At 43.8% G+C, this 23,241-nt stretch overlaps 1 protein-coding gene across 1 annotated transcript in view; it reads right to left on the bottom strand.

Moving 5' to 3' along the window:
• The window catches only part of LOC112561325 (collagen alpha-6(VI) chain-like), a 51,238-nt gene that overhangs the window by 23,895 nt on the left and 4,102 nt on the right, over positions 1 to 23,241 (bottom strand). The window contains exon 2 of the mRNA XM_025233739.1: positions 4,234 to 4,284. The gene's annotated coding sequence lies outside the window, so the exon portion shown is untranslated. The remainder of the gene's footprint in view (positions 1 to 4,233; positions 4,285 to 23,241) is intronic.

The following is a 23,241-nucleotide window of genomic DNA, read 5'->3' as shown; positions in this document are numbered from 1 at the left end:
TTAGGAGAAATGACGGAGAAGACCACTGATGTAGACAAAGAACAGAAGAGGACCTAAGACTTAGCCTTGTGGAACATCATATTTTACTGCAAAGAGCTCCGACAAATGTCATCAACTGCGACTGTTTCGAGGAGCAGATCATGATTAATTACATCAAAGACTTTAGCAAAGCGCTCCACCAATAAATAGTCCAATATTGTCATTGAGAGTTCAGTTTGATAGAGAGAATCATGGAGGTGAAGATAGAAAACAAGTTACCGTCAATCCACTGAGTCTTTAAGCAAGTCTCAAGTTTAGCCACAGTAAATAGTTTTGACTGTAACGATTCTCCCGCTTTCTTGAATGTTAACAATAAGAGACACTTGCTCTTGGCATCCACAGCGGTGAACAAGTAGACAACATTCTCAAGAAACACTGTCAATAGGACAAAAAGAAGAGAAGATTGGCTGTAGCAATGTCTCAGCACGAGACCTGCCAGACCTTTTCTTCTTTTTCTCGCCAACGTGCAGGTGAGACACGAACCACGGAGACACACACAAGGGGAGAGAACTAATGAAGGATAACTGCGCCAGACTCCGCTATCTCCGTAATTAAGATGTTTTGCACCTTTTCGCGCGTCTCGGTCCTCGGTATGTGATGAGGTCATCGCGTAAGGATGGCGCAAGGATCACATAGCTCGTGAGAAAAATAGTGCAGTGAGAGGATGTTGGGGACCTTGACACGTACACACACAATCGCTCACATACACGCATGTACACAAACATACGCATGTGCATACTCACAAACACGCATATATGCACTATCAGCCGCCAATTCATCTCTCTTTCGTCTGGAAACACTACTTACCTGGGCACAGGTGAGTAAGTACCTGATAAGTCAAAAAGTGACTTGCTTGGAAATAAACGAAGACGACACACTATCCGCTGTTCACTGTTCATATCATGTCCATGTTCCAACGCATGTTTCTATGAAACATAATTTTTTGCGCTAATTTTGAGAATTCCTTTCTTGATTTAAACTCGATCCACATATTTGTTTCGACATTTGACACGCAGGTTGTTCTATAAAGTTTACAGGAGAGATTTTTACAAGTTACAGCTCGCTGTACACATTAAATGACCGTGAAATGCATACCAGACTACAAAATGAGGGTTCTCTCACACTTGGTGACAATTGGCTGTAGACCCTCCATGTGGTTACCATTCACAGGTTGCCAACACCCACAGCGTCTGACGTGAAGAAATGAAGATATTAAAGACTTCCCTTAGTAATCATCCCCCAAACCCCCCAAAAACAACAACCCCCCCCCCAAAGAAATAAATAAAAAAACAAAAACCAAAAAATATATGGCAGGATGGATGTTGCTGCAGCTGTCGCCACCCCACTTCCATTTCCATGGCAACTGAAGCCGAGCTGTAACCGAGTATTTGTGTGACGTCTGACTGCGCACGAGGGGCGAGAAATGTAGGCTACAAATTAGAGGCTTTTTAAAACTTGCCATTTTCTTAAGAGGCAATTTAAGAATGAAAAGAATTTCCACCAAAGATATGCAGCTGTGTAGGTTGTTGACAAGAGGGAAATGTGAAGATGTGCGTGTTCGTTTCCCGATGAGAATTGAAACAACACATCACAGGGAGAACATTCCAGTCATCAAGCTTTATGGAGCTGACGGTCTTGTAATGAGAATTTTCATGAAACGAAGTGAAAACATTTATCATCCCAACAGCCCTAATGAGTGCAAAAAGTTTGATTTAAACCCTTGTCGCTCGTACTTAAGTCAATGGCGAGACTGGGGAAAGGATTCAACAGAAGAGGAGAGAGAGAAGGAGGGAGGACCGTGAAAAGCGCGTAAACAAAATTTTGTGAGAGCTCCGTCATAAAGAGAGGGAGCCCCGTAATATGATCGATTGCAACCCTTTCAAGTTGTTTGTGTCCCCTCTTTTTATTTATCAAAGAAGGGAAAGAAAACAACAAAAAGAAAGAAAGAATCTTGGAATTTAGTCGCTCAGACATGAGGGTACCAGACCAGGACATACCACATCATCTTAGCCTTCGACAACATGGTGTTCTCTCTTCTCTGGTATTCGTGGTGATCAGCAACGCCTACGCTATCCAGTGCCAAACTGCAATTAACATATCTCGCAAGAGGAAAGCTGTATTCTATTTCAAATATAAAATGAAAAAGCAAACCTTCAATTTTTTGTATTTGTAATATAAGAAAGCGAATCCGATAAATTACCATAATCATCGCAGGAACCACCATTGAAGAAAAACAAGGCTACAACGCAGTTTTCTTCTTTGGACTGGAGAAAAAAAGAAAGCTCTTGGAACCACGACATCCAAAAACGAGGCCAGGGACCTTGACTTGGCTGTGGTGAAAGATTCGTTTAAAGGTCTGGTAGGGTAGAGTTTTCTTAATGACTAGTTAGTGTTCGGCGAGAGATGCTTCCATTTCGTTTTGGAGATGTACACCTAAAATCTCCATGAGAATAAAGAGATCGACAACACAGAGATCAGGATACAAGGATACGTTTATGTTGTCGAAGTTTTAACTAATGAGAAATGTGGAATAATGTTAATTAGGAATATAAGTGTAACAAGGTGATCTCAACTCTGACCTCCTGCACAAATGATAATGTTTTGTTCCGACAAAGAAAAGGGGATATTCACTGAAATTGCATGAAATGGGATCTTCCGCTGAGTTTTAATCGGTCATTAAGAAAACATCGTGCTCTACTAGGTCTTTAAATGGGACATTTGCATTCTTGCTTAAGTTCCTCTTGTTTTGCTCGTCATATGAAGCTCCATTTCCTCCCTCTCTCCGTTTTTTCGACAACAGAAGTTGCGGGGCAATGAGTCCGGCAAAAAAGCAAGCTGTCAAAACATTGTGTCTCGCTGCAGATTATGTGTCGCAGTTGCCAGTAAACCTATCTGGGACCATGGAATGTTCGTGCGTCACCACACTCACGGGCGGCCCCATTGCTGCCCAGATCGCGACAACCTAACACTGACATCCTGTCTCAACACAATCTTGTTGATCGCCATACTAACATTAGACATTTCTCAGACATTTTTCATTCTTGACTGTTCACACTTCACTAAACAGACCCAAGCCTTTTTTTTCATTTTTTTTTTTTCTGAATCGTCTGACGATTTTGAGTAAATAATAGTTTTAATTAAATGACACAAAAACTGTTAACGATTAAAGAACTTGAAGTAATTACCTGTGAAAAATATGATATATTTACACAAAATGCAAGCAAAGACAAATTTTGGTGTCTGCATGATACAAATGTCATTACCTTGAACGGTGGAAGGAATTATTTTGACTTCGCCACCAGACATTACAGAGCAAAACACGGCAGACAAGGGACGTAATTGCAGAACGCAATGCAGTCACTGGTTATCGTTCTTTATTGTTAAGCTTTTCAGTTTCCCCGACATGTAAATTTTGACCAAGTGTTTGCAGCAAGCAAGGAGCGTGCACATGTCACACAAGCATGTCGACTTGAATAAAACATCTCTGATTTCTTCTAGCAAACTCGTGTGTGTGAAACTGTACAGCAGCAACAACAACAACAGCAGCAGCAACAACAACAACAGCAGCAGCAGCAGCAGCGATTGTCCGGACTGACGGGCCCAAGTTTATTTGACAGTGGTAGTGCCTATACATCGGTTAATGTTACATCAACAACCACAGTTGACAAACAAAGCTATAAAAGCCTTCTGTAGCCGACTACGACGGTTGACAACATCCCAGGCAGTCCGCCAGAGCAGCCGGCCTCTAGTGTTAGAAGTGTCCATAAAGAAAAGTTTAAACTGATTTATGTGCGTCGTAGGCTTTCACGCTTTGAAATGAATTTAATTAAACTATTTCGTAGTTTAAACTATGATGGCACTATGAAGTGAGCTGAATAAAGCTATGCTGCAAACGGAGGCTCATTTCTGATCTTTGCTGTAGGGAGGGAAAAAAGTTAATTGCGTCACTTCCGTTGCTCTTAATGTTATTTTACTCGCCTACGCCTCTAGTACAACCTCCAACTCGCCCTCAGAGAACAGAACCGCAGTATCAATGTTCACAGATCTGTTCACTGGTGCTCAAGATTTTATCACATCCGGCACTGCATTTGAAGCTCGCAGGTATAAGGTCCGTTACATAAAAAATACAGGTGGAAACAACTCCGGGCTCTAACGCCGGTAATAAAAACACACGGCAGGTGTTTTAGTACTCACCAGGTAAGAAATGCTCAAGTGCTCCCGTATATTAACGTCCTGCGTGGATTTCTGCAATAAACATAAAGAGGTATCGTTACGTGGTTATAGTTCACAACATGAAACTGATCATATCAGTGAAGAAAGGTTGGTGAAAAAATAGGAGTGAGATAAAGATGGTAAGAGAAAATAAGGCTGATAAGGCATTTCAAAATGGATACTTCCGGGAATGATTTCTGCCTGAGAAATTTAATTCAGACAGACAGACAGACAGACAGACAGACAGACAGACAGACAGACAGACAGACAGACAGACAGACGTGAACTATTACAAAATTCAGCATTTGCCTGCTTGAAGCAAACACAGTGCAAGAAACATTTATCCGGCGATAACACATTTCTAGAAGATGCTATAAAGTAGACCTGCTCATGTAGAGAGGAGAATCTAGTTTCTGATTCGCAGAAGGAGGCTTCCTGGGTGTTGATGTTTATGAAATGCGAATGATACTTGTAAGAAGCAAATCACCCCAAAAATAGACATTTGAAAACATGTGATCTTTTTTCTTGTTTATTGATTACTGATATAAAAAGGAGACAGTAAAAAACAATAATTGTTGCATATCCATCATCAAAATGGGTCTAGTAAAAAATTATGTATACATATATAAGCAAACACGGGCAGGTGATGCTTGTTAATGCCTGGCCTGTGATCTGCTCTAAAGCTTCACCGGAAAGTCTTAAAAGAAGATGAGATGTCAAGCGCAAGCTAAAGTGTTTTTTCAAAGACAGCTTTGGTGCAGCTGTTACTGATTCAGCGGCAGTGGTAAGTAGCTTCTCCACCCTCCCAGGCTCCCCAGGCTCCCCAGCTTCACCTCCCCAGGCTCCCCTGCCAGGCTCCTGCGCTTTCCCAGGAAATTTCTCGCCGACTGGCAGATGTGCGCCTGCCACACCTTTGAATGCCTTTGATGATGCTATTCTGCATCACCTGACCTCGGCACGCATGACAAGACGGGTGTCTAGCAAGGGGTAGCGCTGCACCCAGCAGACTGCATGTTAGCCATCGTGTCTGTGTTGTCAGCTAACTTATCTTTTGTCTTCAATGGCTTCCTGCAACCATTGACTTTACAGATGAAGGAGGGTGGGCGGTTCGTTCTCTATCTCACCCAACATTCGCAGTCGGGAGGTGGGGTAGAAAGAGCTGAAATATCCGGATTGTTTTCCAATACAGTCATAAGATCACGAGCTACATACCCGTAAGAGGCTGCTTAACTCGACACGTATTGTCACATCGTGTATATATTTGACAAACCTTGTCACACATTCGATCTCATTTGAAGGTCCCTTACACGCATGCGAGTGAGCTTACACGGGAGCCACAACTATTCTTTGCGAATTATTCCCACGCACGACCTGACAGTTCAGTCCACGTGTGACGGAAGTTGAAGGGAACGAGAACGAGACGAGAGGGCAAGGAGGTCATCTCCAATATATAGATATACGTATACATCTCACGGTGTCACTAGTATGATTATCTGAGTGGACAGTGAGACCAACGCAGGGACAGAGAGAAAGGGAAGTGATACCAGCACCAGCGCCCTCGTCACAGATGACTTTTCTAGTCGACCATTCACCGCAGACTTGACCTCGCCTCCACCACCAGCGGTGCATCACTGCATTGCGACATCAACGACGACGACGACGTCGAAGTGCCCATTATGGTGCACTTTACCTCACCACCACCACTACCACCACCCAGTCCCCCACACTGAGTCTCCTGCAACTTAAAGTGTGTGGTAGGTGACCGTAGGTCGCATGATTTGTGTTTCGTCACGAGAGGTTAAGGGTCAAGACGGAAAGAGATGCCCTCAAGGTCAGGACTAATGTCTAGAGTCTAGACCTTGAAGAACAAAAATTTCCGCACAGTCGCATGGAAGGGGGAGAGAGAGAGCAAAGGAGGCGGAAAGAAAGGCAGAAATACATGCGGCGACGAAAGCAGAACAATCGTTGTAGTAATTATTGTCTTTTTGTGATTGCTACTTAACCTCAGGTGGGGTAGGAATGGCTGTAGACGTGTTTGGGGTTCACGGTTTGCTAAATTTCCAAGTGTTTAAACAAAGAACCTGCACTTCAAAGTGTGGTAGTCCTAAAATAGTGCACTCGGGGTCAGGAAGCAGCCAATGCAGCCTCCACTCCTCGGTCTCTTCTTGTAGAGGACAATAGGTGGACGCCCAGCTTGCTTCCTACACACAAACACACGCCCACACACACGTCTAAACACATATACATACACATACACGCACACACACACACACACGTCTTGACACACGCCAAAACACATATATACATACACATACTCGAACACGCGCACATAGAAACAATAAGAAGATGACAAAGGAAGAGAGAGACGAAAGAAAAGTGATCAGTGTGTGTCAGATAGAGATTGTGTGAGAAAGAGAGACTGTATGGATGCGCATGCGAGCAAAATAGAAACATACAAAAAAAGAAGGAAGTAAGGTAGAAGAGGAAGACAAACAATGGTGGCGGAGGGCGGAGGGTGGAGGATGGAGAGCGGGGGGAGGGAGGCACTTGTCACCAAGTGGCGGAAGTCCCAGTAGCACTCGCTCCGCGCGCTCAGTGCCAGTACTGTCGCGGCTGGTGGCAGTAATTAGTCAGAGACCACCGCCACCCTGGCACTTGTCACCTCACCACCGCCACCCTGGCACTTGTCACCTCCCGCGTCATCTGCTCACCACGGGCGCCGCCTCATCTCGTCTTGTACACGAGGTTAATACACAATCTCTCACTGTATACATATTTTCCGTGGGATGGAGCACGCGCCAAAAGGTTTATATCTCACGAAGAAAACATGACAACAAACCAGTTTCTCTCCTCCCTTCTAAAGAGCTTTGAGTTTTTGGACGGCGATGATAAGCATGTGGAGAACAGGTGCCAGGTGCACATCCTTGACCCCTGAGAGATTCTGGCAGGTAGCATCAACCTCTACATCCGGCTCCAGATCTCTCACAGTTCGAGGACGGGTCACATGCTGTTGTTGTTGTTGAGGAAATGATCTTAAACCCTATAAATAGCAGGACAAGCTGTAACTCTGTCATGCCAGCGGGCACATTGCACTGCATTCATCGTTATCGTCTCCACAGGTAGGAGCCTCGGAGATGAGGTTTACAACCCCAGATGACCTTTTGTTCCGGGTTTGCCAAACTGCTTCTTGTCACACGTGCGTGAAGTTGCATCTTCACTCGCCTTGGTTCCAGCCTCCTGATGAAGGAGAAGGATCTGGTTGTACGAACGGACCGTTTTCCTCCTTCTGTCGATCATAATTTTAAAACTTGCGATTGCACTTTATAGTGTCGGCCAATATTTAGAACTTTCGTCTTAATTCTGGTCTGAATGTTAAATAATGGTCAACACTATTCTAGTCTGATGAACGTTCGTAAACGATGTCAGTATTTTGACTTTAGAGGGTTCATAAATAAATATGTAACAAGGATGAAACTCCTTTTTTTTTATACATTCTCATCTCCTTCCTCTCTCTCTTTTTCCACCTATCTCAATCTTTCTCCCTTCCCCTGTCCATGACCATCTACTCTTCCTATGTTCTGCACCTGTGAATTTTTCTTTCCTTCCAGCCCACCCCACTTCACTCAATCTCCATTATCCCAATGTGGAAGAGGAGTGAGACAAGAGACATCATATGACTTCAAAAAAATGCTTAATAGACCACGTGGTCAGCTCTTTGATTATAATAATTTGGAGGAGTGTGTTTTCACTTTGAGAAGGAAAAACATTTTTGTGCCGAGATCTGAAGCTCTAGTTACTGTCAAGAGCCGCTCTTATCCACCATGTCTTCTCTTCACATCTTCACCTCACCCAAGCAGATGCTCATGCCAAAAAAAAAAAAAAAAAAAAAAAAAAAAAAGGTTTCGTAACGTTCTGCTGGCTCCCAGCCCATGTTTTTCTTTGCCTGTCGGCCTCCATATGTTAGACCACGTGACTTTCCTGAAGATGCAGAGGATGGTGTGTGCATCACTGAGAGATGGCACGTCACATACCGCAACGGTGACGGCGACGTCACGAGTCGTTGGCAGTTGATTAGGACCTGTGAGCCACTTGAGACTCCGCAGGAAATGTATACAACCTTCAGAAATCTTTTACGACCATTTAAAGAAAACTTAAAGACTCTCGCACGTGCATTTTCAGCTCCGTTGTTGACATGTTTGTCAGCTCTATATAATACTGGGCAAAGCGTCTGTGTGTGTGAGAGAGAAGGGGGATGGGAGAGAGAGAAGGGACAGCAATAAAGACGAGAAGGAGTGCAGGCATGTCGTGTTCACATGTCCAAACTGCTCACCAGACTGCAGTTTATTCTATTTCTAGCATCCTGCTACAGAAAGGCTTGACATCGTCTGGACTGTAGAAGCTATCTGGCCTCCATTAGCGCAAAGAACCCCCGACTGGCTCCACTCGTTAACTCTGCCAGACCTACTCCCTCCGAGTGGAAGACGCAAACATTTTCACACTGAAACATTTTCACACTGCAAGGTTGCCAAGCCAAGATACTTAAAGACCAGCTTGACAAGGGCAAAAGTGCTATTCCAGTCTCCTTTTCTAGTTTTTGCTTCTCTCTCCTTCCCTCTCTCTCTGCATAATAATTAAGACATCACAAAAAGTTTATGTTGAATATAAATAAAAAATATATAAATTGGATTTACTGAACGTGAATATTTTAGACAAGAATTATTTAAGATGGTCATGTGTCCCCATCATTGTCTTTTGAAATAAAGAACTTTTTTGTTTGAAATTCATACGCCGCTGCTTTGAGTGCCAGAGGAGTTACATTTTAGAGTCCATCACAAAGTAGACATCACTTAGCAAATGATAGTTTTGCATTTTTTTCGGTTGTTTGGGTTACGACCATAATCTCTTCACTTTGCGAGTGAATTTTAGTCGCATGCTAATATTTCGCGTTTTCAATAATTAATAACGATTAATTAATGACATCATGTTACGTGATGCCAAGTATTGCAGTACAATATTTGAAGATTTCACAAAACTTTGCTGCTGCTCACGCGTTTTGAAATTCAATGATCACGTGGTAGATGTTTTTTCAACAACAAACATTTGGCTCGGCAGACCTCACCCCGACTTCTGCAAGGCACGTGAGGTGCACGAGCACTCAGAGTCTGACGTTCCAAAAAAAATATTTGACGTGACTCGAGGTCAAACCGGGATGAAAATCACCGTTGAAATGCACGAGCAGGCCATGAGCCAGGAGACGACAGGTTTGGGTGCTTTATGTGTGTTGAGTCCAGCTGGTAAACAGGTGCTCTCACCCAGCGAGTGCATGGGGTACAAAGGTGTTTAAAGCGAGTCCCATCACCTCTCGGCCAGCCATCGAGAGGTTGGATGTGGAGACCAATTTATCATCAAGGCCTCCTCAAGTGCAACGAGTGCAGACATCCAGCGATTCGTCGGAAGAGATTTTAAAATCATACAAGCTCATTAGCAGATTTTCAGAAAGCGGAACGGCAAATCCAGGAGATGGGATTCCTTGGAGGATGGAAGGAAAGAGGCCCGTAACTGGTAAACATCAGGTGGGACAGAAGAGTTCACGCCCCACTCGCTACCTGCTGACGACATCTTGGGACTGGTTGCACGGGATTAGAACTCACCCTGTCTCAAGACCCAGGACTGATCACCGGAAGCCCGGTGCACACCCCATCCCCAAGCGATTAGATTAATGACTGGCGTGAAGCAGTGCGTTATAATGTTTCTTTAAATACAGGCAGTTAGCTAACATGATCAGAAAATATCAGCCTCTCAGGTATAATTGCACCTGTGCACACTCCCACAGGGATGTCAAACACTCCCTAAAACTACACGAGTTTCGCGAATTTAAATTTCTGAATTTAAATAGGAATAGCATCTTGACAATGACCTGCTAACTTTGTGTGTATGAAAGAAAGAAGTTAAAAACAAACTCGAGCAAAGAAAAAGACGAGCAGGAGAGCGACGTGAAGCTGTGTCACATGACTCAAGCAAACATCTCACAAATCATCAACCCCTCATCCAACATGCCCTCCTGTTATCACTCGTGTTGCCCCGCCCCGACGTCTGTTGCAGAAGCTGATAACGAGCCTCGCCGAGTGCCACGTCCTGTTCATGGCTTCTAATACATCTTCTGGCGTTTCCTTCACGGATTCCTACACCGACTTGCCTTCCTTCTCACCCCAGCCTTCTATACTCTCTGTTTTTCACACTCCTTCACGAGGCGGATGGAGACGATACGGTTTAGACGCGACTGCCGTGCTCGTGAATCAGCCGGCGGATGGATTTATACCGAGAGTGGATCGCTGAGCGAGTCACGTGATCTAATAAGTCCCAGACTTTCGGCTTACCTGCGCAGTTCCTGGTCTCATTAATTCTAGATTCAAGTATACACGTTTTGCTTCAACAATAAATACTTCTACAAAAAATAATCCCACAGAAAAAGAAGCGTGTATGGAATTTTTTAGGACGATTTTCAGTGGTCATGCCCCAAAGGACGTGCAATGGATGTGAACCTGACCGAGAGGACAGTCGACATCCAGGATCAGTTCTGTCCAATTCTTTGCTACAAGTCAGCATTGTGGACGCTTGCTTCACTTGGTAGGAAAGGGTTTCGACCAGAGATTTTGGAGAAGGCTGCTGTAAAAACATCAACCGACTTCCTAGCTGTCTGTTGATGCGGTCGCCATTCATCCCTCAACCAGGATAAACACTTCTGTCTTTACTCGCGTTTTGAATTCAGGAAGAAAATAACTAGACTAAGACTGAGGAGTTCTTTATACAGAGAGTTTGACATTAAATAATCATATCTGGTTTCCTGCTATTAAGTGTACAATTCTTGAACAAGTGGAACTTAATTAACCTTCTCTTTAATCGTTCCACTTTCAGAAAAGCATTGCATTAAAATGAACATTTTGTGAACGATGCTTAACTTCTTACTTACTCCCACTCAGTGTCATGTCCTGGTATTGTCGGTAAATAAAAACAGTGTTTGGTTACAGGCCAGCATGTGAAGTGCAGTGTTTACACACAATAAACGGTTGTTTATGCATCTTTTATCTACGATAAACAGTTGTTTGTGTGTGAGTGAGGAACAGCAGATGTCGACTTGATGTTTTCTACATTATTGCAGTCAACAAGACTTGCTGTATATATGTTCCATCTTACTTTAACATGTATGACAGAAACACAACCTGGCTTCACTCTCATGATACAAAAAGGAAAAGAGGAAGACAGGTCACATGACCTTGCTGGAGGGTGTGAGCAGCAGTTTTAGATGAAAGAAAATAAGTGTGGATGAAGTATTTCGGATAGGTCTGTGACTGGAACAAAAACTGAGAGTTGAATACTTTGTTTTTGGTGGTTTGCTTGGCTAATGGATGTACTCTTAAATGACTAATGTTGATATTTTATTTGATGTATATTTTTAAATATTGTATTTTATGTGTTATATACCAGAGCAACAGAATTAAAAAAAAAATTCCTTCCTGGCTAAAGAGCATCAAAATAAAACATTCTCTTTGTGGCTCTCTGCCACTCTCTGAACATCATGTTTACCGCTTGAGTACACCAGATTAATTAAACGATTAACTGATGTATAAACTAAAGAAAGTGCACTGGATCACTAGCTAGCTCTTCTCTGCAACCAGACAAAGTTCCATTCCTGGTGGAGGCGGTGTGGGTGAGAAGATGATAAGGAGGCGGCTGTCATTCTCTCTTGTTGCAGCCAGTGTCAGGTGGTGTCAGAAAGCTTTATCAAAGCCCCTCAGCCACCCTCTCCATGTCCTGAGCTTCAGACTTCACTCGCACCCAGACTGTCTACAGGGTGGCTTGGCCTCTGCTTGCTGCCAAGGTTTGCCGACATCCTGAAGGCCGATGAGTTGCTGTACATGACCCCAGGTCAACATGATAACCCAGCATCGTCTCGGGCTGAATCCAAGGCTTTGAGATTACTCGGGGGATAGTGAAGCTGCCAAATGTTTGTTCGAGATATTTACAAGTTCAAGTATATGTTTGTTAGTTAGATGATGTGTTTTTCCCTCTTGGCTAGTTCAAAGAGTTTTACAAAGAAAATATATAAACACACAGACATCATAATAATGGTCTCAAGGCAGAGAGTTCAATATGTTTTCATGTTGAGAAGGTGAATACTATTAGCATAGATGCAGTCACTAAATACTACTACCAAAATTAATACTATTACTCTGTAAGCTGTAGACTAATATTTTAATAACGATGTTTACCTCCGTGTTTTGTACTAATATTGTTTTTCTCCACATCATAAACTAATCGTCTCTCGGTGCAGCGAAAACTTATACTGTTTTCCTGACACAATGGAAAATAATGTTAACTTCTTCATTATGTACTGATAGTCTCGGGTCCTTTACATTTGAACTAATGCTGTTTTCTGTATTTTGTGAACAGCATGACATCTTCCTTTCGACAGCAAACATTTTAAATGTATTAACATATTGCAGGTCACAGCCGCCAGCGCTAGCATATTATTCATAACAAGAAAAAAAAACTGATTTCAAAACCATCCCAAGATCCGTGCCAGACCGGATGCAAGCAAATGAGTTGTGGAGCCAGAAGGGCATCCCCGTGAAACGAACAAAGGGAGACTTCCCATCATGCTGCGAGGCAAAACAAACAACACTCACGTCACCGATCATGAGAGCTGCAGTCAAAAACAACAAAAATGTCGGCCAACTACAACTGTAAGAGTTGTCTTGCTATCAGCCTCATTTGCACCGCCAGCAGAAGCCAAACAAACATTCCATATCGCAGCAGCTGGAGCATCAACACAGTGAATCCTCCGTTCAGGTGGAGGAAAAACTGGGCATCGCCAGCAGAGGGCGCGCTACACACACCTCTAATTACCTCTTTCTAATAATACGGTTTTTATATGCTGAATGTGATTGTACATATTTTTATGGTGTGGGAGGCTAGATGGCAGGTCTTGAAGGCCAGCTATCGCCTACAGCAGGATGCTCTGGGCCAATAACTGTTTCCATTCTTGCACTCGAGGTGAGAGGAGCCAGGAAGATAAAGGCGAGGAAACAGATGATGCTCGTGGTGTATACACCATTGATATACACACTTAGGTTTCAACAGAACTTTATGAAACACAAGTTAAAAGGAAAAGCGTGTGTTTACACCAAGCTTTACACCAGCTTTGGCAGTCCTGCATCCACCAACAGAAACGGAAGAAAATAGTCTCTCGCCCAGCGCTTGAATGATGGATCACGTGATCCTAGTCAACCTCCATTAGAAATGTAATACAACAAACCTGTAAATTGGAAAGAATGAGGATTGCCTCCCACAACAAACAGCATGGTAGAATTAGTTTAGAGCGGACGTTTGTTGGATCGAGTTACTGATGAAGTGGATGAAAATGCTCTCTGCTATCTCTCCATGAGGATAACTGTTTATCATCGGCCGACTCTTGCCATCGTCTGTAAGGTTGATACGGGATGCTTAGTTTATAAGCCACAGGCTTGACAACGATGACTTCTTCTACCGTCAACAACATAAATAAAATACAAAAATAGAAATTACAGTCGGGAAAACCTGTCTTCAGAGTTCCAGACAGAACATGGCTGATAGAATTATGAGTGTATAAATGAATGCATATTTATTCACACACACACACACACAGAGACAGAGAGAGAAAGAGAAACAAAGACACACAAAGAGACAGATGGACAAGGGTGGATTGGTGTTATGGTGTGTCACGGGAGACCAGTCACCATATATAACAGGTGTGGCCCATGAAAGAACTGCAAGAAAGTATAAGAGCAAGCACGGCACAGAGAGGGAGAAAGTGAGTGAAATATGAGATAAAAGAAGCCTAACAACATCTTCTAGTACCCTTATCTCACATTCTAAGGTCTGTGATAACACATTCATAACAAAACGAGATCGCCGACAGTAAGTTTTCTTGCTGAGTGCCTTGAATGTCGGTGGATAGGGGGAGTCCCATAAAACACAAAACTCGAAAATGTGTCTGGTGTTAGCTACAGGTTCACAGGAGGAGTAAGAAGGACGAACAATAGTTTAGCTGGTGGCTAGTGGGACGTGTTATGACTGAAAACAGATCTTTTCACTCCTCTCCTCTCTCGTATATTCATAGTGAATGTTTACAAAATTTCCCGACTAGTACAAATTTTCCGAGCCTGTGTCATCAGCAGAGTCAATGTTTTTATTCTCACGATCAAGGGACTAGAACACCTCTGTAAGAAAGTCATTGTGTTACATTGGTTACAGTGGAGCAGGTAATACCATCATAGCCAGCCCTTGGGAAAGTTGCCTTCCTTCCTGGGTTCCTCGTTTCCTGTTATCTTAATGTTTTACAGATTTTTTTTTACCTGCCACTGAAGGTGAATAGATTACCTTCTGTATACATGACACCAATACGACCACCCACTGAATGTATTTATACCCTGTGTTTGCTTTCTACATTCGCTGGCACACTGACTGGCAGCCTTCGTCCGTTGCTACGTGAATGACGATTGAAAGAAACTGCGCGATGGACCAAAATCTTACGGTTGGATTTGAACCATCGTCCTCGGAAGGAGAAGCTCAGCACTAGCCAACGAGACGCCTTTTATAACCTTTGACTGAGTACAGTATTTTGTAGCTCACTCTACAGATTTATTTCCCTCTCCTGTCCTTCCTCTTGAGTGCACAACATTTCTGGTGGCTGGCTCACACCAGCCTGGAGTGGACATTAAGCTCGTCTGTAAGTCTCCAGGTCTTATTGTTTGGGTGCTTCTCGCGGAGTTGGTCAGGAATGTCGCCAAACCAGAGCAATTAAACGAGGAGAGGGAAAGAACAGGTTTTGAAAGCACACATTCAAGACAGGTCATCCAGGACATGCGAGACAAGGCTGAAATCAAACCATCAACAGTTTAGCACGCACGCAAGCACGCGCACACACACACACTCTCTCTCACATATATATATATACAAACATATATTGTCTCTCTCTCACATATAAAATTATATACTCTCTCTCTCACACACATATAAAATTATGTACTATCTCTCTCTCTCTCACACACACACACACGCCCTCGCACACACAAAAGCACGGCTCGTTTTCCCCTCCTCTTTCTGTCCTACACATTTTTCATCCACCCAAATACGTGGAATACTGCAATAGCAGATAAAGATAGGGCCAACATCAAACAGAATGAGAGAATTTAGCAGCGGCAGTCTCAGCTGTATACAGACCCCAGACATGATGAGTTTGCTCTGTGTGTTTGTTCAGCCCTCAAACCGCAAGCATTCAGGACCACGCCTCTCTTGGGCGACAGTTGTGTCCGTGCCACAACCCAGCTGCTAGCATCTCACCAACAACAACCGACACATGACACAATGTGTAACAACCCAGCTGCTAGCATCTCACTGACAACAACCGACACATGACACAATGTGTAACAACCCAGCTGCTAGCATCTCACCAACAACAACCGACACATGACACAATGTGTAACAACCCAGCTGCTAGCATCTCACTAACAACAACCGACACATGACACAGTGTGTAACAACCCAGCTGCCAGCATCTCACCAACAACAACCGACACATGACACAGTGTGTGGCCACAACAACATATTCACACCAGTCCTTGGGTGTATGGTAACTTCACGAGCTCACCACACAGGTGTCACACTTACATTTACCTGTGACACAAGTGTTGCTGATGACGGCCTTCAAGGTGAGGTGCAACAAAAGCTCGGGTCAGCTGCTCATTTACATTCCCGGCATGCCATAGTGCACATCCACCTCAGCACCTCACTAATTTAGATAGTCTACTTGGAAATGCAAAAGTTGTGCATGTTGTTGGTCCTAGCTTGGCAACCCAATCTACCACCTAACAAATATGAGACCAAACTTGACCCAGACCTTGTGGGGTCTTTGTAATCTGTTCCTCACATAGACCACGACTGGCCCAGTACTGTTTACATAGCATACACTGGCTAAATCTTGGGACTAGGATGGTGTTACTTTGATGCTCATGAGACGCCAGGACATCACAAGGTTTTAGCCGACTTTGGGCCAAAGTTGACTCCAAGAGATAATATTAGGAATCAACAAACATCTAATATTGCAGGATACGAAAAGCTCACGTGACTATTGCACGACTTCTGGGTCTTGGCTTGTAGCGGGTACGAGGGCTTCTGTCGCCTACATGTCACACCTTGACTTGCTCTCAGTTTTCCATCTTCAGACCTGCCACATTCCTATCCGTCAGGGTAGTCAAGCAGATTATGAACTGGCAGACTAACCCATACGCATGTGCGTTCCACTAAGCACGCCCTCAGCAGAGCCTCCATATGATCAGACGATGACGTCATTTCCTGTCATCATCTGTAGTCAGAGCCAACGCCTTTATTTGTGGTGCTCTATGGCTGTTTCAGTCCTCATATAGCTGTTTGAGATGTTAAGTGGTAAGTGACCCATTCTCCTGTATGTGTGTGTCTTACAGAGTATGGGTGTGTTCGCTGTGTGTGCGTGTAACTAGATGATGTAATACGTAATAATAAAATAATAATAAAATAAGTACAGCCTTCAGCCTGGATGATCAACAGCAGTAAACTTCTTCTCACCAAATAGTTTAAAATAAAAGCTCTGCAAGGCGCCTCTGGTGTAAGCAGATGACTCTATCGAAAGTAAAGTTCATCCCCTCCCTCCCCGACCCTTGCACATCAAAGAATCCTTTCCCCCAGCCGAGTCCCACTGCCAACCACCCACTCCTGGAGTTGTGTAAGCACAGGATCTACCTCCGAGGTGGCACTGTGCCCCGCATGTGGTGCTGTGGTTGTGCTGCCACCTGCCGGGCGCCGCTGGTGTTAACAGGTTTCCATGGCATCTCCCTCACCACAGACTCGGGCAACACGGGGCTGGTAGTTCACACCTCAATTTTCATCAAGGCGAAGATTACTTAACTGTCAGCATGAAACATAATGGCTTTGTTTGTCTACACCTGCTTTTCTTCTATCAGTCACTCTCCTCGCTTTAAAAAAAAGGAAGTACAAAGGAAGAGCGTGAAAGAAGCAGAGATTAGAAGGTAAACAACCTTCAGTCACTCTGAAGAGGTTGGGAGGGTAGGGAGTAAAAGGCCAACCAGTCGCTATGAACACTGGGGAAAGGTGGCGGGGGATTCGGCCAGGAGTGGTTCAGTGGTGAAAGTCGGATTAACTTTGCAGCGAAGATTTTAAGGTCCTGAGTTCGAATCTCGTCTCGCGGAAGGTGGAAAGGAATTTCTCTCAGGATTACAGGCCTCGCTACACATCAGCTGGAGAATGTTATCTCCTGTTCTCACCTCATTTTCTATATAGACAACAATATCGAGAGGTCTAGCCGGGTGTATCAACATACTGGAACTTAGTGCATCCACCTCTTTTTTCAGGCTCCGCCTAAGAAGAAACTTAATGTATATGGTTATAGAAAAATAATATGAACATTGGAGAAAGATTCAGACGGAGAGAGCAGATGTTTTAAATGCAATGTCTGCCCTTAAACAGCTGGCTTTATGGAAAACTCATCTTTTCTCTACAGCAAATCATCTCAAAAAAATTAATCTCTTTGTTTATTCCCCAGGCTGTATCAATTCCCTCATTTCCGGCTTGTTTTCTCATCTCGTATTTTGAAAGCTTGGCTGCAGTTGTTGTTTATTTGGATACAGCAAAAATGGCTGAGGGCGGAAATGTGCGCCTAATGCGGTCTGTCACGGGCAGGAGCAGTGGAGTGGGGGTGGGGTGGAAGCATGGTATCAAGTTCTTGTAGTGTTCTTTCCTTTAACCCTCGAAAGATTTCTGCTTAATAACTTAACACAATTTGTCTGTCACCTTTCTCCTTTCGGTCTCAAACAGTTGGTGTGTACACACTGCAAAATGACAAAAGTCACTGACTGGAAAAAAATGTCATCGCTGTGTAAAAATACTTTTTGTAAAGGTGACTTCCATTAAAACCCATTTTTTTATACAATCTGATTTTCGTGTTTCTCGTATCTCTCTGAATCAGTGGTTATATAACTCCACAATATTCTCATTAACGAGAAAAAAAAACAAACAACAACAACAAACGCCCCAGAAGTCTGAAAACGGAGCTGTTAACACTTATGGACGACTGTAGGAATAAAAACGATCTTCCGAACCCCGAACTATTACAATCTGTCTCGTCGAATCTGTCCAAACTATATTCAGATCCTCTTTGTTCACACACAGTGTACAGATGGCATGTTTAGGGAAATATCAAGACGAACACACTTTACAAATACAATTCTCTCATCGACTGCCGCACCAGGAGAGAGAAGACAGACGGATTTTGTTCTTGACATGCTCACAAAAACCGAACTCTGGCATGACTATCAAACATCCTGCATCCTACACCATTAATACTCTGTCACTGAGGACATTCGTTGGCAGAATTTATGTTATGTTACTACATACGCTAAGATAAATGTTTTCATTTGTTCCTGGAAGAAGCTCTCTGAGGTCGTTGCTGTCGTTTCTCGACAAAAATTCAAAAATAATTCAATTAAAGCATTAAAGCTACACTCTATCTTCGTGCTTCTAAATAACACAGACCTTTTGAGAGGGTGTGCCTGCTGGCGTAGTGTCAAGATGCTTCTGTCACTCCTGCGGAAATTCTCATACCCGTTACAACAAAAACGCAGAGACTGTTAGACATGAGTGCCACTGTGTGCTCTCTGTGCGCGTGCAGACAGACCAACAGTGTGACCATTGAGATCACATGACTGGAGGTGTGTGTGTGAGAGAGAGAGGATGTATTGCCGTCCACAAAAGTGTACACTGCCTCGTCCACCGAGGGGAACACTCATGTTGCCAGAAGCATTTCTAGCGCAAGGTTAGAGAAACCATCTGACCAGGAGGACGAGCCAAGTCCTGAAAGTCAAAGATGCGAGTGGGTTTGACACGGTACAGGTAAGATAAAAGTGCAAGTGCATCGCGCTCCTCTTTGTTTACCTGTAGATACCTGCTCCCATTTACAGGTTTTTAAAGGGCTTACACCGCGTCTTTGGTCGGATTGTAAACATATGCCACTCACACACTCACATACACACGCTCGCGCGCACCAGCACGTGTACACACGCATAACAGAGAGACGCACAGAGACAGAGTATATGTTTTCAAAAATATAGAATTTGACAATGAGAGAGACAGAGGGAAGGAGAGGAAGAGCAAACGAGATCCAAAAGGACATAAAATAAACATCTTTTCCTCCACATACGACAGTAACGACACCAAACCTACTCATCATCAGCAACAGCACGGTTGTATACATCCCCTGTTCCCCATAAAACGTGCGGTATCTTCCCCTGGCAGGGGCAGTAGCTTCCAATTCTCTTATCTTTCCTTTGCTCTTGAACAATCTTCCCACCTTCACCGGTGCATATCGTCACGGTTATCAACACAAGAAGCGGTGGGTGTCGTCCGAGGGTGGGGCTGGAGGAGAGCTGTGGGTGGGTGTGCTCTGTAAGTGGTGCCAGGAAGGCTGATGAAGGCCGGCAAGGTTCCTGCCAAATTATCAACGCCATCACGCCATGACAGACACGTGACACATTTTCGCTCAGAACGGGAAAATTAGCTTCTGGGTTAAACAAAAAACTGGTTAGCAAAGGAAATTGAAAAGAAAAAGAAAAGCATGCTGTGACCTGGGGATCCAGACTCGCTGCGAAATTACTCACAAGTGGGAGTTCCGCTCAGGGTCGAGGCGGAGGCGTTGGCGGTGGCAGCACTTTCCGCAGTCTTGTTCGACGTGTAACGGTTGTTTTTTCTTTCAAAATTTTATCCAAGTTTCTGTCTCCGATCCTGCTAAGAGGCTCTACTGCTATTGGTCAACATAATACGGTCCCTAGAACATCGCCACGAAAGATTTATCTCTGTTTCTCAAAGGCTGCCTTAATTAGACACTCACCACTACCTCGGAAAAACGATTTCTGGTCAGCAGACTCATGATAACAATATAAAACACACATAAAAAGCTCAATAAAACTACACTAGACATACAGCCAAACATATTACTAAAAAACTATCAAGAATAATATTAGAAGACGGCCAGTCTCATTGCCAGCGGAATTAGAACGTTTTTGGAAAGTAAACTATTTGAAAAGATCTTTGTTAATAACAATTTTGACTATCTCGATTACTTCCGTGCTCCCTTTTGTAGACAGTAGTGATGGCGATAATAAATATTTACAGCATGCAAAAGAAGTCTTATAATACAAACGACAGGAGCATGGTCACTTGTTCCGACAAGAACTTTCACTTGTTCTCGACAGTCCATCCTGGGGCAGCAACTTCACTAAGACCTTAACTGATTCTTTGAGTCCGGAAGGGCAACAGAAAGCTGAGAGCACAATGACATAAATGAATCTTATACATAGTGTGCACGAGGTTTCATGTTAATACATATTGAGCAGCATGAGCAAGGTTCCTTGTTGATACATATTACAATGTGTACAATGTCCTATGCCAAGGCTTTCCCTGCGGTCGACCGGAATCCAGCAAAGGGAGCTGGAAGAAAGGCGGCAAGACAGGAGACAGTTACAAGATGGAGATAGGAGGTCCTGAGGCAGGTCATCCAGTCGGCTGGCGGTGAGCCACGTCTCTCCTCATCTCGCACTGAGGTGATAATGCCTTCACCTGTGTGTGTCAGGAGGGGCTGTGAGTCTTTGATGCTGATACCTGGCATCAGAGTTTAGTGAGCAGCATTGTTACTGTCTGCAAGTTTTAATGTCAGATGGGGGTAATCTTTATATTGATGATTCACTCTCTTCCTCCAGCTCTCCCTCTCCTCCTTTATTCCTTCCTTTAGCTAATACCGTTTATGTAATGGCATGTCGCAATAGCACTGCCTATGTCCTTCTAACACTGACTGTCAAGTGATGACATCATCATCATCTAGTGTCAACAGAATTAATTCAATACTCGTCTTTATTCACCGATATGCCTGTTTTTGTTGTTGTTGTTGTTGTTTTTCTGATTAAGTTTCCTATGACCGTCACTATCAAATGTGATTTACAACAAATGAAAGGTCGTGACCTGCAGTAAAATGCAATACATGACGAGCTGGGGAATATAATGATCTCTACGATTGCGAGTGAGAGATTACCCAAGAACTGGCAAAAAAGAAGAGATGCGATGGTTCCTCCTATCTTTCTTAGATAATAAATTGATTTAAAATGTTTCTCTTTATTCTGGTGTGTGAGGTTAAAAGAAGAAACCCGACAGCATTTCGCTTTACTTCCTTCAAACTGATTTCCGCAGTCAGGAAGGTCTCCCTGATAACGGCTGCTCTGCTCCGCATCCCTCATCTCACAAAACCCTCCGCCACTCGGTTGCCAACGCTGACGTCAGAGCCGGTGTGGTGCAGCCAACACCACGTTGTGGGCAAACATCTTGACGAGCGCGCGCATGTTTGCCACGTGTAGCCCCAGAACGTGTTCCCGGAGGCATGTGCACCGCCAGGAACGTTAACTCCGCCAGACAGGAAAGACAACTTAGACGTAGAGTAGTGGCCGACCAGCCGCTTGGCTGATTTTTCGCGTGGATTATTCACTTTCTGCAAACATGAACCCAGGGATGCGGCGGGAAACTTAACAATGTTTGCGCGCGCACTTTTTAACGGTTTCCCCCACCACCAGCCACGTCAGCAGCAGCGGTGGAGAGACGCTGACACGGCAAAAGTTGCGCCCCCTAAACTAAAGACTTCACTCCCCTGGCGAGGGGAAGTTGAGACTAAATTAAAACCATCCAGCGACAGGAAATGTTTCAGGAGGGCGTTGTATAAATCGATTGTTGCCTCCATCTCACCGGCATCTCACTTTTCCCCTCGAGAGATTCAGCTTTGTTCTCGTGAATGACTTTTCGCTCAATTTGTTTTAAAGAAAAACAATTATTAAACAATCATTACATACACAAATACATCAAGTTCATCTTGTCTGGCTTTATTACTCTCCCTACCTGGCTACATGTTTCCGGGAAAGGGTTTTTCCCCTGACCGGGAGGAGGGGTGTGTATTCCATTTTTGCCGGAGTTGATATTCGTTGCACACATTGAGGCCAACTGATTGGCACCACCCATCAACTCGAGACCCTTACGAAACTTATGATATGCGAGTGTACAGACAAGATGAAAAAGAGATGAATGAATGATTTAATGAACCTTGGGCACTCCCCTTCTCTTCTTTCTTCCTCTTTTCCTAGAGAGGGCTGTACTTTCAGACCAGCCTTTGGCACGAAGGAAGGGGTGTTACTTTGTTTCTAAATGGTTGAAAGATCGCGCAGACATCTCTGTGCAGCTCGATACTCACACTTAAACAAGCAGAATAATTTTAGAATACAATTTTACATTATTTTTCCTCTGATACCGACATATCGTATACCGACACTAACAATGAAGGTACAAAGGATAGGAAGACAGAGTGAAGGAGAAATGACTTAGAAGAAAAACAGAAGCGAAAAGGACCAAATTGACAGTCTAGTAGAACAGGAAGAGCCTAACGATCAGGATGAATGGGGAAAACAAGAGAAATAGCTCTGGCAACGACTTTGATGACTATGATGATGACAAAGGTGATAATGACCTGGCAACTCCATCCCACAACCTACAAACTAACAAGCTTCTTCTAGAAAGCATACTGAGGTAACCTACCCTAGAGCGACCTCGGCGATCCCACACAAACCTGACTTGTTTCCATGACAACAGCATTTACGGTTCCACGTACCATTAAAACTATTTTCATAAGCGAGCGCGTGAAACAGGAGTGAACTGAAGAAAGAGGGCATTCGTTCCTTCTTTAGGAGCCCTTCCCCTCAGTTCATTTCTTTTGGCCTCAGTTCTCTTCCTTTTCTTTCTTCCCCTTTTATTTTTTCCTTTCTTCTTTTTCTGTTCTGTTCCTCATTAGCCTCATTTGACTTTAAAATTTAT

Source organism: Pomacea canaliculata, linkage group LG1 (assembly GCF_003073045.1).
Source record: "Pomacea canaliculata isolate SZHN2017 linkage group LG1, ASM307304v1, whole genome shotgun sequence".
Classification (NCBI taxonomy): Eukaryota; Metazoa; Mollusca; class Gastropoda; order Architaenioglossa; family Ampullariidae; genus Pomacea; species Pomacea canaliculata.
Note: the sequence above shows the minus strand (reverse complement) of the source record. Positions and strands in the feature narration are given on the sequence as shown.